At 46.9% G+C, this 14,499-nt stretch overlaps 1 protein-coding gene across 3 annotated transcripts in view; it reads right to left on the bottom strand.

The window, feature by feature from the left end:
• Positions 1-14,499, bottom strand: part of LOC138511138 (zinc finger protein 84-like) — a 193,587-nt gene that overhangs the window by 39,707 nt on the left and 139,381 nt on the right. Inside the window, exon 1 of one of the 3 annotated variants that reach the window (XM_069626627.1) lies at positions 11,228-11,389. The exons of 1 other annotated variant lie outside the window; for it this stretch is intronic. The gene's annotated coding sequence lies outside the window, so the exon portion shown is untranslated. Of the gene's footprint in view, positions 1-11,227; positions 11,390-14,499 lie in introns of those variants that run through there. One more of the 3 variants, XM_069626626.1, reaches the window with a different exon arrangement.

The raw sequence follows: 14,499 nt of genomic DNA, 5'->3' as shown, positions 1-14,499 counted from the left end.
TTAGTAGCCCTCCCGACGGTCTTCCCATGGCTTTTTTTGTGGCGGGTTCCTGAAAAATGGTAAAACCATCCCAAACAATTGCATTCTCTGCCCAGGTTTCTTGAATACATAAAAACGAATGAGTCAAGAGTTCCACACACGTAGCACACGAAGACAGTAAAGCACGTGAACCCCTTGAGTTCCATGATACCAATGTAAGGTTCACGGTACTCTAGGATGAATCGTTCATGCCTTGAATTTTTGATATTGATTCCCTCAGGGTTGAGGCCAGCCATCTCAACTCTGCCACCTCCTCAGGGTGTATCCCAACATTCTTATCTCTTACACCTTCTTTTTCGTTTCTCATCTGTCTCTCTATGGAGGGCCCACCCCTCTCATCTCCCTGATGTTTCCATGCCCCTTGACTGAAGTTCACTATATCGTACCCAAAACGTTGCATAGCTACTCCTTCTGTAATGGCGAGTTCGTATGTCGCCCTGGAGTAGAACACAATCCTAACACAATCATATCTTATTGGGTGGATATAATCAATGAGCTTGATATCACTTGAAGTAATTAAAGAGAGACGGGGGATCTCATTGAACAGGGATAGAATCCGTCCTCTATTCAATGAGGGAGGCCCTCCTATAGTGAGCATAAAGTTTAATATAACACTAGGGTCATCCACAAATTTCGGCTCCCTCCAATCACTTTGATCTTCTGGCCAGGCACTAGATAGTATTGGAACGTGTCCCTCACCCCTCGGAAGTTCTCCTGACTCCCACTCCCTCTTTTCTCCTCTCTCATTACTTTTATTCCATTCCTTTTCTTGTTTATATTCTTTATTTTGATCGGGGTCCTGCTTTATATTCCACATTTCAGCTATCTCCCGCACCCTCTCTTCAAAGCCCCTGCCCTCCAGTCGTGGATTATTTCTCAAAGTTCCCCAGTCTTTACATTCCTCTTTCTTATCCCTCCCAATTTCCCGCATAGATTTGGGCCCGGGTCCTTGACTATGCACATTCTCCTGCATGTCAGGATCATCCTTTTTAGTTTCAGTATTTATACTCTGATCAAACTGTTTTATTACCATTTCTTTCACTTCCTTTTTCTCACCCATAGATGACTTTTGCAGGTCTCCCTCGTGCTCTTTTTCCTTGGATAGCAGAGATCTAGGTGGTAGAGGGCGACCATGCTTTGAGGGAAATTCAAGGAGTTTAATAAGTGCCTCTTCAACCAGTTTTTTAATATCTTCACTAGGAATCATATATGGCGTATTACTGTTGGTCACCTCATTTACAGGTTCTCCTTCTAGTTCTGCTTCTTCGCGCTCCTTTAAATTGCTACCGTTAGAAGAGCTTTCATCAGCTTTAGGCACTATGGGATCATTTAATACTTTCTCTACAGTTTTCGGCACCGTGTCCACGGTGAGATTTTGTTTATTTTTTATGCCAAAAAATTGCTGGATACCCCTTTCCTCCTTGTGTCCTTCTGATTTATCTCCAATCAGCTTCTTTGAATTCTTTTTCTTATTTATTTCTGTTCTTCTACATTTAGGGCTACCCTTCCCCTTTTTGCCCTTATGATTCATAGCTTCTGAGAGGGTGATCTGGGCTTCTCCATATTCCTTATCATTAGTTACCAGTGGGTAGCCTTCTATAAAGTCTATGGCGTCGTTGTTAATATGTCCTTGTCTGTCCAATGCTTCTTTCACATTCAAAGCTATTTTGCTTTCTTCATTTAATTGTGTGAAATCCAGATGACCTCCTTCTGCTGATAAACTGCATATATCTTTAAAGTTTGTGTTAGTATTTTTCATTTTAGGGGAAGGTTGATTCTTAAGCTTTTTTATTTCTATTTTATTTACTCCCATCTCACTCCTAGCCCTTCTTTTAAGGGCCCTTGCCCGCATTTTTTTTTCTCTGCGTGTGATGGCATACACAAACGGTGTCTCCTCTCCCTGACTTGATTCTCCCCCCACTTTCTGCTTCAGGGCCTGCTTTGACACTTCCTCATTATCCATCGCTTCCAAAAGTACAGATGGACTGGCCAGCTCAGGGGTACTTGGAGTGGAATTATTCAGATCCCCAATTTTAATTTCGTTAAGATTTTCCATTTTTTTAATATTTTTCTGATTTGTTAGGATCATTTTTTTTAATTCATCTACAGTTTCCCAAGTTGAATCCCCTTTTTGGGTACATAAATCATTCCCTGTTTGGGAACCTTGGTTTAGGGTCATTTTTTTTTCCATTGAAAGAGATAGGGGGATGTTTTTCATACTTAAGGCATGAACGAAGCCTTCCAGCCTACTCAGTTTATCTATACATTCAACCATCATGCATCTTAATTCTTGTACTTCCCCATGCGTCCTTTCGTGACCTTTATCTAAAAGGTTCAAAATCCTGGTTAATACCGGGAATGACTCTGGTTCTAGCATGTTATCAACTAGCAAGTTGTCATCTGTTTCAGTTTCCTTGCCATACTGGTTGGGCATGATTTCCTCAAACTCTCCTCGCCCAGGGGGGACGGGGTGAGACGGGCTGGAGCACTTATTTGCAGTTTCCTTATGTTCTCCTGATTTGCTACCCCCTAGCAGGTCCATCAAGGGGCCCTTCCTGTTCTCTCCGAGATTCTCTCTGTTTTCAAGAATGGATTTATGCAGGTGGACAGTATCGAGGCCTCCACCCCTGGCCCTTACTGGGGTTGAGGGGCCCATTGAGAGTCTTACCCTCCTATCCAATTCAGCAGATACCACAGGTGCCAAGAGTGACGTATCCAGCTGAGGTGTAATAGGCATGGAATCATCCATGTTTAAAACTGAGGGTCTAACAGATAATTCTAGGGCACTCAGAAAACTTTTTTGTACAGACTCTTCAACAAGATCCATTTGCTGTAAAGACAACATTTGAGCCTTTGTCTGATCACTTACGACGTTGGGCAGGGGCGGGAACTCAATTCCACTTAGTTCCCACTTTTCTGACTCGCCCATCCCCAATAAGTCCTTGAAATCATCATCTTCCCTTTTAGGTGAGCGGGGGTTTGCCATTTGTGTCTTACTTAATTGGGTAAACACAAAAGTCCCACTTGCAATAATAGTATTAGGCCTCTCAGTCTTATTTCTTATGTTGTGCCGCTTAGGGTCTTTTTGGGTCACACAAAGTAAAGGTGTTGTACCGCTCCTTAGGGTTCCTACCATACTCCAGAAGCGGGATAACCCTCTCACTTGAAGGCCAGGCACACAATTAATGTGGTTTTTATTTATTTATTTTTTCTTTCTCTTTTTTTTTTTTATTATTTTTTTTGCGTCCTCCCCGCCCAAAAACACCACAATAATCCCAGCACTCCCCTTTTTGGAGTGCTGAGCAATACAATATAATGCAAGATTTAGGAGAAATCTAACTTGTACTCGCCGTGTCAGTCCACAATTTTCTAACAATTTATGCAAGAAAAGCAAATATATCGAAAAGAAACAGAACAAAAGCAAACATAGAAACAGAACAGCTTATTCAAGTCAAAATCAAAAGCTACTTCCACGTGTATTTGAATATTCCATGGCTGTGTCCACAGTTATAAATAACAGCTTATTGCATGTAACAGAGAGGCAACTGGGATCAAAGGGTCTAGCCCCGCAGTCTCCCGTCGCTCTCTACTGGTAAGTCACACAGAGTGCAGCTCGCATGAGAGGTGACCAACACCGGCAGTTGCAGAGACGGGAAACACCAGGTCACATAAAGCAGGTACACGGACTGGATCAATGGGTCTAGCCCCACAGTCCCCCGCCGCTTGTTTTCAGATATGTCAGGCCAGCTTTACACGCCGATTCAGAGGACCTCAGCAGCCTCAGTTCACGACGATCACCAAGGATCACACTTCTCCTCACTTTTCAATTAAAGCAGCTCTCCTTACCCAAGTGGCGACAGGGCTCTTACTAGGACCGTTGAGCATGCATAAGTGGCAGAGATCAAGCACTTAATTCACAGCACTGCGAGCACAAACAGCAGAGGCAGTGATTTGGAAACAACACCCTTTTACTCCACAATCGGGCTTCACCTCTTGCAGCTGGAAGCAGAAAGCAGGGGACAGGGCACTTTTTTTTTTTCCCCTCCTCCCGGCGAGGTGGGATTGTGTAAACTAAAAACACAGCGTACTCTGCGGGCTCAATCAATTTTCCCTGTACGAGAGTACCTGTTTCTGGTGCCTGTTTATAGTGCACACGGCCCCCCTGACAGCACGCTGGCTCGCTGGCAGCTCGCTGGGGCAGCTGGTATCAGCTGGTATCAGTTCTGCAGCTGCACCTTCACCGGTGCCTCGACACCTCTCGACACCTCTCAGCTTCCACTCTCCACGAACAGTTACACCTCTCCCGATTCCCGATTCCTCTCAAACAATTAGAGGAAGGGACCTAACAGTCCGGACTGAATCAAGCCGCACTGCGAAACGCCTCCTCACACAGCCGCTTCCGACTCAGACGAAAAAACTAATCTTCTGGATGAATCTTTGCAGCAGCAGCAGTCGAGTGGAGACTTTCAATCAGATGCCTGAGGTCCTCCATGCAAAGGTCCTTGAAGGTCCGCATTTTCCATCATTCGGAACAGATACAATTCGACTTGATTCGAGCAGCCCATTTTCCAGTAATCCTTGGGATTCCCTGGCTGAGGAGGCATAATCCGCTCATCGATTGGGCGCAGAACACCATGGCCTTTACCTCCCCATACTGTAAACAGAATTGTTTATTTCATTCTTCAGAAGAATTGGTCCAAGTCCTTACTCCCCAACAAGAAGGAGTAAATGAGATTTGTAAGGTTCCCCCGGAGTTGGCCGAATTCAAAGAAGTCTTCAAGGACAATCTTGTCTTAGATCTACCCCCACATAGGCCGGAAGACTGCCATCGAGCTGGTGCCAGATGCCCTGGTTCCGTTTAGCCGCATGTTTTCTTTGTCTCTACTGGAGAAGAGGACTCTTCGCAATTATTTGGACTCCCATCTGACCAATGGCCTCATTCGTCCCTCCAAATCTCCGGCTGGAGCCTCTCTATTCTTCATACCCAAGAGGGATTCCTCTGAGTTAAGGCCATGCATTGACTATCGGGGTTTGAACAAGGTCACGGTTCGTGACCGCTATCCAATGCCTTTGATAACAGACATATTGGAAGCTGTCCAGGGTTCTACCACCTTCTCTAAGTTAGACCTCCGGAGTGCCTACCACCTTCTCCGAATAAAGGATGGGGACGAATGGAAGACTGCTTTCCGGACTCCGTTTGGCCTTTTTGAGTATCGAGTGATGCCATTTGGCTTGGTTAACGCTCCTGCCATATTCCAGCGTTTTATGGATCGCCTGTTTTCTGATCTGTTATACCTCAGTGTCATAGTATACCTGGATGACATTTTAGTTTTTTCGAAGTCCACCTCTGAACATACATTACATCTCCAGACGGTCCTACATCGTTTACAGTCGCAACATCTATTAGTTAAACCCGAGAAGTGCCTCTTCAATATGTCTTCCGTTCCATATTTGGGATACATTCTTTCCCAGGAAGGCATCACCATGGACCCGAGGAAAGTATCTGCCATCCTGGACTGGCCCACACCCACCTCTCTGAAAGACGTTCAACGGTTCCTGGGTCTAGCCACCTTCTACAGGAAGTTCATCAGTCAATTTTCGCAGATTGTGCTGCCCATTACCTCTATACTTAAAAAAGACGCCAAACCTTTTCTCTGGTCGGAACCAGCTAATCAAGCTTTTATCGATATCAAAAGGAGATTCTGCTCCACTCCTATTCTATCTCAACCAGATCAAGACCAGCCTTTTATAGTCGAGGCCGACGCCTATGCGAGCGCCTTAGGTGCGGTACTCCTTCAACTGAAGGATGGCAAGGAACATCCTGTAGCATATCTTTCCAAGACTCTTTCCACAAGTCAACAGAACTACTCTGTTATTGAAAAATAACTTTTGGCTCTCAAGGTGGCCTGTGAAGAGTGGAGACACCTGCTACAAGGCGGAGCGCATCAGTTTACATTACGTACTGACCATAAGAATCTGAAGATTCTCCGTAATATGGAATGTGTCAATTCAAGGCAGGCTCGCTGGGCGCATTTCTTCAGCCAGTATGACTTTACCATTACCTACATTCCTGGCACCCAAAACAGCTTGGCGGACGCCCTGTCTAGATGTCGGTCTGCAGACGCCCACTCTCCCTCCGTTAGCCACCCTATGTTTCCCCGAAACAGAATCGTGGGGATAGTTTCCTCGTTTCTGCAAGAGATTAAGACAGTAGCCAAACCTGATTTGGCAACCACCGTACCCGGTGACTTACGTTCTCAAATCCATTGGTCTGAGGGTCTTTTACTGGTGGGGCAGCGTTTGTACGTCCCCTCTAAGTCCTTACAACTTAAGGTTCTGGAATGGGGTCACAACCATGTAACCGCAGGGCACAGGGGAGTCTGAGGTACCTTAGAGCTAATTTCTCGATCTTTTTTTTTGGCCTTCACTCTCCCATGATGTAAGGCAACACTGTAAAACGTGTGTTGTTTGCGCCCAGAATAAGAACTCCACCCACAAACCCTACGGGTTGCTTATGCAGCCGGACTTGCCAAGCCGGCCATGGTCCCAAATTTCCACTGACTTTATAGTAGACCTGCCCAAATCCCAGGGGTCGACTTGTCTCATGGTTACGATTGACACATTCACCAAGCTGGCCCATTTTTCCACACTGCGGGGAGTGCCGTCTGCCACCGAGATGGCCGATGTTTTTCTCAGGGACATTTTTAGGCTCCACGGACTTCCTGACAAGATTATTTCTGACCGGGGTAGTCAGTATACATCTCGATTTTGGGGTGCCCTGTGTCAACGGTTAGGGATAGAGAGGGCTTTGTCATCAGGCTTCCATCCTCAGACCAACGGTCAGACGGAGCGGCTTAATGCCACTCTCGAGCAATACCTCAGGTGTTATGTCAATAAAAATCAGGACAATTGGGTGAACCTTCTGCCCACCGTCAAATTTGCGTATAATAACGCTGTGCACTCGGCAACAGGACTCAGCCCTTTTTTCTGTTCTTATGGTTATCACCCTCGCAGTATTCTCCAAGTTTTTTCCTCACCTACTAAAATACCCACCATCGAATCCACCCTGGATCAAATAACTACAGCCCACACTACAGCTCAACAGAGTTTAGCTTCGGCTAGACGCAGGTATAAAGACCTATCTGATCGAGCTTGTTTACCCTATCCTGACTGGAAGGAGGGCGATCGGGTCTGGTTATCTACTAGATACTTGCCTAGGTGGGTACATTCGACCAAACTGACCCCCCGATTTATAGGACCCTTCAAGATAATCAAGAGGATTAACCCAGTGGCTTTCAAATTGCAACTTCCCAAGTCCATGTATCGGGTGCACCCGGTCTTTCACTCCTCCCTTCTCTGCCCAGTTGATCCAGACACCCCGGTTAGTAAGACTACAGGGCTATTGAGTAATCCCAAGTCTATACCTGAAGAATATGAGGTGTCTGCCATCTTAGATTCCAGTTATCGTAAGGGCAGGTTGGAATACCTGGTGTCGTGGAAGAACTATCCCAGTTCAGAGGACTCCTGGGAACCCAGGTCGTATGTACATGTGCCTAGGCTTGTCAGGCGTTTTCACCTGACACATCCAGGGAAACCCGGAGGGTTCGGGTCTGGAGGGGGGTATACTGTCACGCACGGCGGTCGCTGGCAGCTGTGGAGATGCTGGCGGTGGAGCGGCCATTGACTTAGCCGTCACGCCGCCCGCGCTTTCCTTGGCAGCGGTGTAGTTTTCCAGCCCTTCCGACCAGCGATGTCCTTTTAATGAGCGCCAACCCGGAAGCCAGCGCGTTGCAACCTTTTCGCGTTAGGCTTCCGGGTTGGTACGCTTTAGTCCTTTCCTCCGCGGCATCCGCCGCTCCCTTTCCCTTTTCTCCCGTTTGCTTTCTGGCTTTCATTTCGCTCTTGGCACGCCTCGCTCTGTTGGAGCTTTTTCTCCGCTCCACCTTGGCTCTCTCTCTCTCCTTTTCTCCCCTGTTCTCCTGGTTCCTTCCCCCTCAGCTCATTCATTAGTCACTCCATCTTTGTACTGTTGTTTCTCCCCTGGAGCAGTCGCCTTACACCACTTTCTGTGGATTTCCTTATCAGCTGGGTCCCTCAAGCTACACAGTCCCACCTTGTATCCTGCTGCCATCTTCAACAAAGAAGGGTTTTTTTGCGCCTATCGGCTTTTTCCCCTTTACCGGTCTGCCCTGGTACGGGGCCCCCCTTGGCCCCGTGTTAGAGGGGCAGGGTGGCTTCCTCTCGAGGAAGACCTCATCCACACTCCAGAGAGGAGGCATTGAGAATAAAGAGATTCGGACTCACATCGGACGAGGAGACCACAGGTGAGCAGGAGGGTGTGAGGGGCACTCAGAGAAGAGGGGTGAAATTGACGGAATCCAGGAGTGAGCCTGACATAAACATAATGGGCCTCATTACGAGGTATGCCGGTAGCCATCTTTGTGAATTGCCCTACTTGTCTTCACATCACAGAAATGTTTTACACAAGCACCTTCTGAATAAAATGTGCATACATTAATTACACTGTTTCAGGCTTATGTAGTGCAGCCATTTACTGTGGAGAATAGGCAGACTGAGGGTGTGGAATGCTTATGGTCCCTTCCCAGTGAGCTGTGATTTGTCAGGAAAAGGGGTGATTAGCACTCTCCAATTCTCCTGCAGCCCAATAATTAAAGATAAGAGTCAAAGTCATAGACTTGGGGAATGACCTGGGGGCCTGTGAAGCCCAGCTTTGGCTTTTACCATAGCTTGGCTTTGTTACTGCAAAGGCCTCATTAGTGCCAGCCTGCATTATGCACACACAAAAAAACTTTTGTTAAGATTTCAAAAAGGAAGACCTCTGTGTTTTACACATCAAGAAAGCACCTTTTCACTCGTTTTGGGGGACGAGCATGTGTACAGCACAGCAGTTTAAGTGCCACCACCAGGAAACCCTTCCTCAGGCTCCAGCTGCTCTCAGGCCTCATCAGGGAGTCACGTGACAGTACTCTGTGGCTATGCTCGGACCCCTTGAAGTCAGGCCCACCAGCTTGTTCTTCTCTGTACTCTCACTCTCTGTGGGGTTAACAAGCCCCTAACCCCCATCCCAAATGTGGCAGGCGGATGGGAACAGGGGGGGGATCAAAGATTATACCTGGGGAGCTGCTTTTTAGCATCCCAGGCAGCCACTAGGGGCTGGGTAGCACATATTCTCCCTCTCGGCAGCTCAAAAGCCCTGTGTATGTATGATGTCAACGGCTCATAAGGGCACACCACAATCTATACAGTTGCAGTATTCATAACCACATTTATAATGATGCAGGTCCAGGCAACCTGCAGTGCCGGAGATTAATTGGCATGGTGAAAGAAAGCGGCTGAGCTTCTTCGTTGAAGTTGGTGGGGCACAACCTCATCCACCTCCAATGGCAGGGCTACCATTCTCAAAAGGTAAAGTAAACTAGGAACAGATGTGCTAAACACTTCTGACCTGGGATGTCTTAAGAACTCTGCATCCCTGTCGTTAACACTGCACATGACGTCAGGCTTATGGGTAGCCACATATTCGAATGGTACTAGCCAGCAGAACTATGGCTAAAAGGCAGTAGTTTTGGGCTACTATACAGTCAGCACTTGAACAAAACATGGGCCAATTCAGTTAGCACACTTTTTGTTGCTATTTGTGTAATACTGAAAATAGGTTTTGCTGAAGTGCATATTACATTGTGTTTTTTCCCCTCTGGGACAGACATGGAGAAAAAGGCTGTTTCTCATGTTGGTGCCTGCATTCGAGCAGTGTAGCAATTAGAGCTTTCTACTGAATTCGCATGGACATATTTACAAACAATGTTGCAACCAATCAAAGTAATCGAGAGAAGGGGTGTTCTCTTGTTTTATTGCTGTTTATCTTAATAAGGAGAGTCAATAAACATGAGTACACTTTTCAACTCTGGGAGATGGTAGGTTTGCTGGTGTCATTTACGAGCTGCTCTGTGTAGAGTGTAGCTGTGACAAGAAAACGAATGCACGAGGACTCCAACCACTGCTTTCCTCGCTCGAAGGCTGCAGTAGAGGGAGAGTGTGCAAAGCGCCTGCCCCCCAATGCTTACCTCTGTCCAAAGACGTCTATGCTATTCCAAAGGTGAACAAATATGACCATCAGGAGGTCCAGCCGGGAAGGAGGCTTTCGGAGTGAATGGAGGGACTGAGGGGACAGAAATGGAGGACAGCATACAACAAACCGGTGTAGTGTCATTTTTTGCTGTATCCTGGTGTGTGTTAACGAGATTCCTTTATCAGGAATATGTATTTGAATTAAGTGCATAATTATGATGTTAATAATGCACTTAGTTCACATACACGCGCATATATATTTGGGATGGATTCTTTCATATATTTTACACATTTAGTGCTTATTAGAATCCTGGTAGGTGAGCCTGGCTCCCAGCAAGTTACAGAAACTTCACCCCCCCAGAAAGACAGGCACACTACATTCCTGCTGTCACAAAATACTATCCGTGAAGTAATAGTCTGCAGGATAGGATTTTTTGACACAAAGCAAAAAGTGACATTACACCGTTAAGAGACAGTCTACATTAGGGATGAGTCGGCAGGCTTGGACTGGCCTATAGGGCAATAGGGCGATGACTGTACCAAAAATGCAAAATGCTAGTGTAGGCCAATCAAAATGGGCCACTTTTTTGACCAATGTGGGCCAGTTTGAGGAGTTACTTCACTATGCAGCTAGTAGTTTTGACCATTGTTGCTGAATAAATATTCTTTAAATATCACAATTTGTTTACATTTGAATAAAAAACAACCCCTTGTGTACAATTCAAACAGTCTGCGACTAAAGGACTGAATATCCATTTGCAACTGCTGGCCATGTTTTCATTGGTGCCTAAGACCATTGTATGGTCCAGTCTGACCATGTGAGCTGCCCCCTCCCATTTCCCCCAATCTGAAAAAAAAAACAAAAAACATTTGTTTTTGTTTGTTTACATTTCATGCTGGGCGCTGGGCTCTGGCGCCCCCCCCCCAGGGGGCGGCCGTGCCCCCCTGATGCGGCGCGCCCCACAGTTTGAAGACCTCTGGGTTAGAGGATCGGGCGCAGTCTGTGAGGGTTGTGAGGTGAGTAACTGGGGTCAAGGGCCACTGGGGATACATTGGGTTTAGCGCTCGTGGGCCGGGGATTGGCGAATGTGACTCTTACAATGGGGATTGGCGAGGGGTCTCCTACCGGCAGTGCTGGGGAGAGGGGGGCCGCCCTACTCGCTTCGTGTTCTCAGAACTGCTCCAGGGCTCGCCTTTTCCTTGTTAGGGTCCCAGGAAGTGTCTGACTCCCGGTCACAAACCCGGGCCGCAGAGACAGCAAACAGACATGCGCAGTGCAGAGGCACGGATCTATCGAGCATGCGCAGTAGAGAGATACGGAACAGAGCACGCACAGAAAGGGGATACTGAAATGAGGAGCATGCGCATCAAGGGATATTCAAGAAAGAGCATGCGCAGCAAGCCGTACACGCAGAAAGAGCATGCGCAGCAAGCCTTACACACAGAAAGAGCATGCGCAGCAAGGGATACTCAAGAAAGAGCATGCGCAGCAAGGGTTCTGTGAGAAGGAGCATGCGCAGCAAGGTCAAACTTTCCGACACAAAATCTAGTGGAAGAAGAAGCATGCGCACAAACGAGATACTGAAACGAGGAGCATGCGTGAAAAGGGCATACCGAAAGAAGAAGCATGCGCAGTGATGAGCTACTCCCACAGTGGACACGGACATCTCTACATATGGGGGACGGGCATGCCAAAAGAAGAGACACTTCTACACTAACGCTTTATTTCCGTGACTAAAAAGGAAACAAGTCTTTTTTTTATTTTATATTTGTGTTTGGTTATACAAAACCTTCACAAATACAGCAGCTACTAATTAATCATCTTACTGTTCAAATCAAAAATAAAAATAAAATTACATTTCTAAAGAGAAACATTTGGATATAAAAATAGTTAAAACAATAATGTTACAAATCATGAGAAACATTTCTTTCTTTCATTCATTCATAGTTCAGCATCAGCGTTGGCATAATCAAGAACAGTTGTGTGCCCTGCCTTCCCTACCAACATCATAGGATAAATGAGAAGCGGCAAATATTTCAAATTACTTCTCGTAGCCTAGACAAAGAGGGAAACAGGATAAGGAGAGGATAACAATACGAAAAAAAAGAAAGAAGAAGAACGAGAGAAGGAAGGAGAGGAAAAGAATTAAACGAAAGAAAGAAAAGAGAACAAGACAAGACAATAAGGAGTGTACATCCGTTACAATAAGTCGAACAGTGTAGACTATAAACATTATCAGCTCATAAGTCCACTTCTTACCAAAACCCGAGCCACTGCTACAGTTAGTGCTGTATTAAAGCTCAAAATCATTCTATTCCAAAATATTTCTGACGCTATACCCTCCTCTCTCTCTCCACAAATGTAGTGAATATGATCAGTCTCCTTTGCCAGGTGCCTTCGCATTCCAATAAAAGATGTTTCAAGCTCTGTTTGCCTGGGGTGGTGGATGTACTGCATAATCTGATTGCTGCAAGGGGATCTTGCACCCTTTTATCAAGAATCTCCTCAGTATGAACAAGGTTGAGGCAAATTCTCAAAAGGTTATTTCTAGTTTTCCAATCTGGGAACTTCACCAGATATCTTGGCGAGGTCCCCAGTTGGGTGTCGACCGCCAAAAAACTATTCGGGGGGTTACAGACCGCATGTCCTCGATTGTGACTATCCAGTCCGTTGTTTCAATGGCCTTTTCCACTTTAAGTGCATTGGAGACTAAGGTTTCGAGAGTGGTATCAGCTTTTTCGAGGATCACCATTGTTTTTGTCACGCCCTCTCACACAACCTTTCCCCATAGCTCTCAACTCACACACTTTTGGCGGGTGTCACCCGCCTTGTAAAGGGCTGACACACCCGCCAAGCCTCCTGCATGCCCATTCATTCCAATGGGCGTCTCACCCGCCAAAAACAAAATCGGGTGATTTCACCCGCCTTTGCGACACAAATGGTTGAGAGCTATGCCTTTCCCTCCTCACACCTCTCCTCCTCATCAGGCGCTTCTCGCCGTCGTCTTTCCCATTTACACCAGCGGGGAAAACACGGCAGGCGGAATACCATGTTGGGCGTACCTGCCTCTTTTCGCCCTTTTCCGCGTTGGCGACTGCCATGGCGCCTCTTGCATAGCCGGCAACGTCAGGATACCAGGAAGTGCCGGCAGCCCCAATCGCTGGCCACGTTGCGCTCCACGCAACGTACGCGAGCAGTCACGTGATACGTTGCGCTCCACGCAACGTACGCGAGCAGTCACGTGATACATTGCGCTCCACGCAACGTACGCGAGCAGTCACGTGATACCACTCGTCACTTCAAAAGAAGCCGGCAAACAAGACTCATTGCTTCACAGCTACTTCTACGGAGGACTGTCACGCGTTACCCTTGTTTTCTTGTTTGCTTCGACCTTGGAACTCTTTTTGGAATTGCTATTGGAAATCCCTTGGATTTTGGCGTGCTCTCTGATTTCCCGGACATCTGACTCCTGTTGTACTCTGGACTTGCTCTTGGATTGCCCTTCTGTTTTTGCAACCCTCGGATTGCTTCAAGCTTTGCCACAGATCTTGTCTTATTCCACGAGGTACTAGGAAGGAGTACCTACTACATCATTCCAGCCTGCCGTGGATTTCCCTGCATAGGTTTTCTACCTCACTCCACCTCTATTAGGTAAGCTGGTGTCACTGCATCTTGTTTAAACTCTTTCTATCAACTGCCCATTGCCCTTTTAGAGTGTATTCCTGATTATAACCCTTTGCCTTACAGCACTCAGGGGTCCTTCCGGCGTTCTCAATACCAGGCTGATGACAACACTCCTTCCTGTGGCCTCAAAGATTGCTAGGGCAGTATTTTATATTCTGCTCGAGCGGTACTTGGGGACGGAGGCATTATATAACTGCACGACCATCAAGTCGGACCCATCAAGTTAGAACAGACTGTGAAGCCTTATGGTCGTCCAGTTATGGATGTTTCAGCCGGGGACCCTGTGACTGCTTTAATGCAAGAAGTGACATCGCTTAGGACAGATATGGCAGCTGCTACCACTGCCCTCCGCACTGATTTAGCCTCTGCCACCACTGCACTGAACCACCGTCTTGATGCCATGCAAAGCACCCGACATCCCTTACCTGCTGACGCTGAGTTCGGCGATGCTGCCTCCTCCCAAAACACGATCCCCATCACACCACCTACTCTGCCAGCCCCGTCTGTGGTGGTTCAGACACCATTTCCTCTAGCAGCCCCCGAGAGGTACCAGGGAGATCCTTTGAAATATCGCACTTTTATAAATCAGTGCAAACTACATTACTTATGCCGACCTCAGGCTTTCTCTGATCCAGTCTCTAAGGCGGCTTTTCTTCTCTCCCATTTGTCGGGTGTGGCAGCCACAT

Source organism: Ambystoma mexicanum, chromosome 6p, assembly GCF_040938575.1.
Source record: "Ambystoma mexicanum isolate Mex_15411 chromosome 6p, UKY_AmexF1_1, whole genome shotgun sequence".
Taxonomy (NCBI): Eukaryota; Metazoa; Chordata; class Amphibia; order Caudata; family Ambystomatidae; genus Ambystoma; species Ambystoma mexicanum.
The sequence above is the reverse complement of the archived record's forward strand: the minus strand, read 5'-3'. Positions and strand labels throughout refer to the sequence as shown.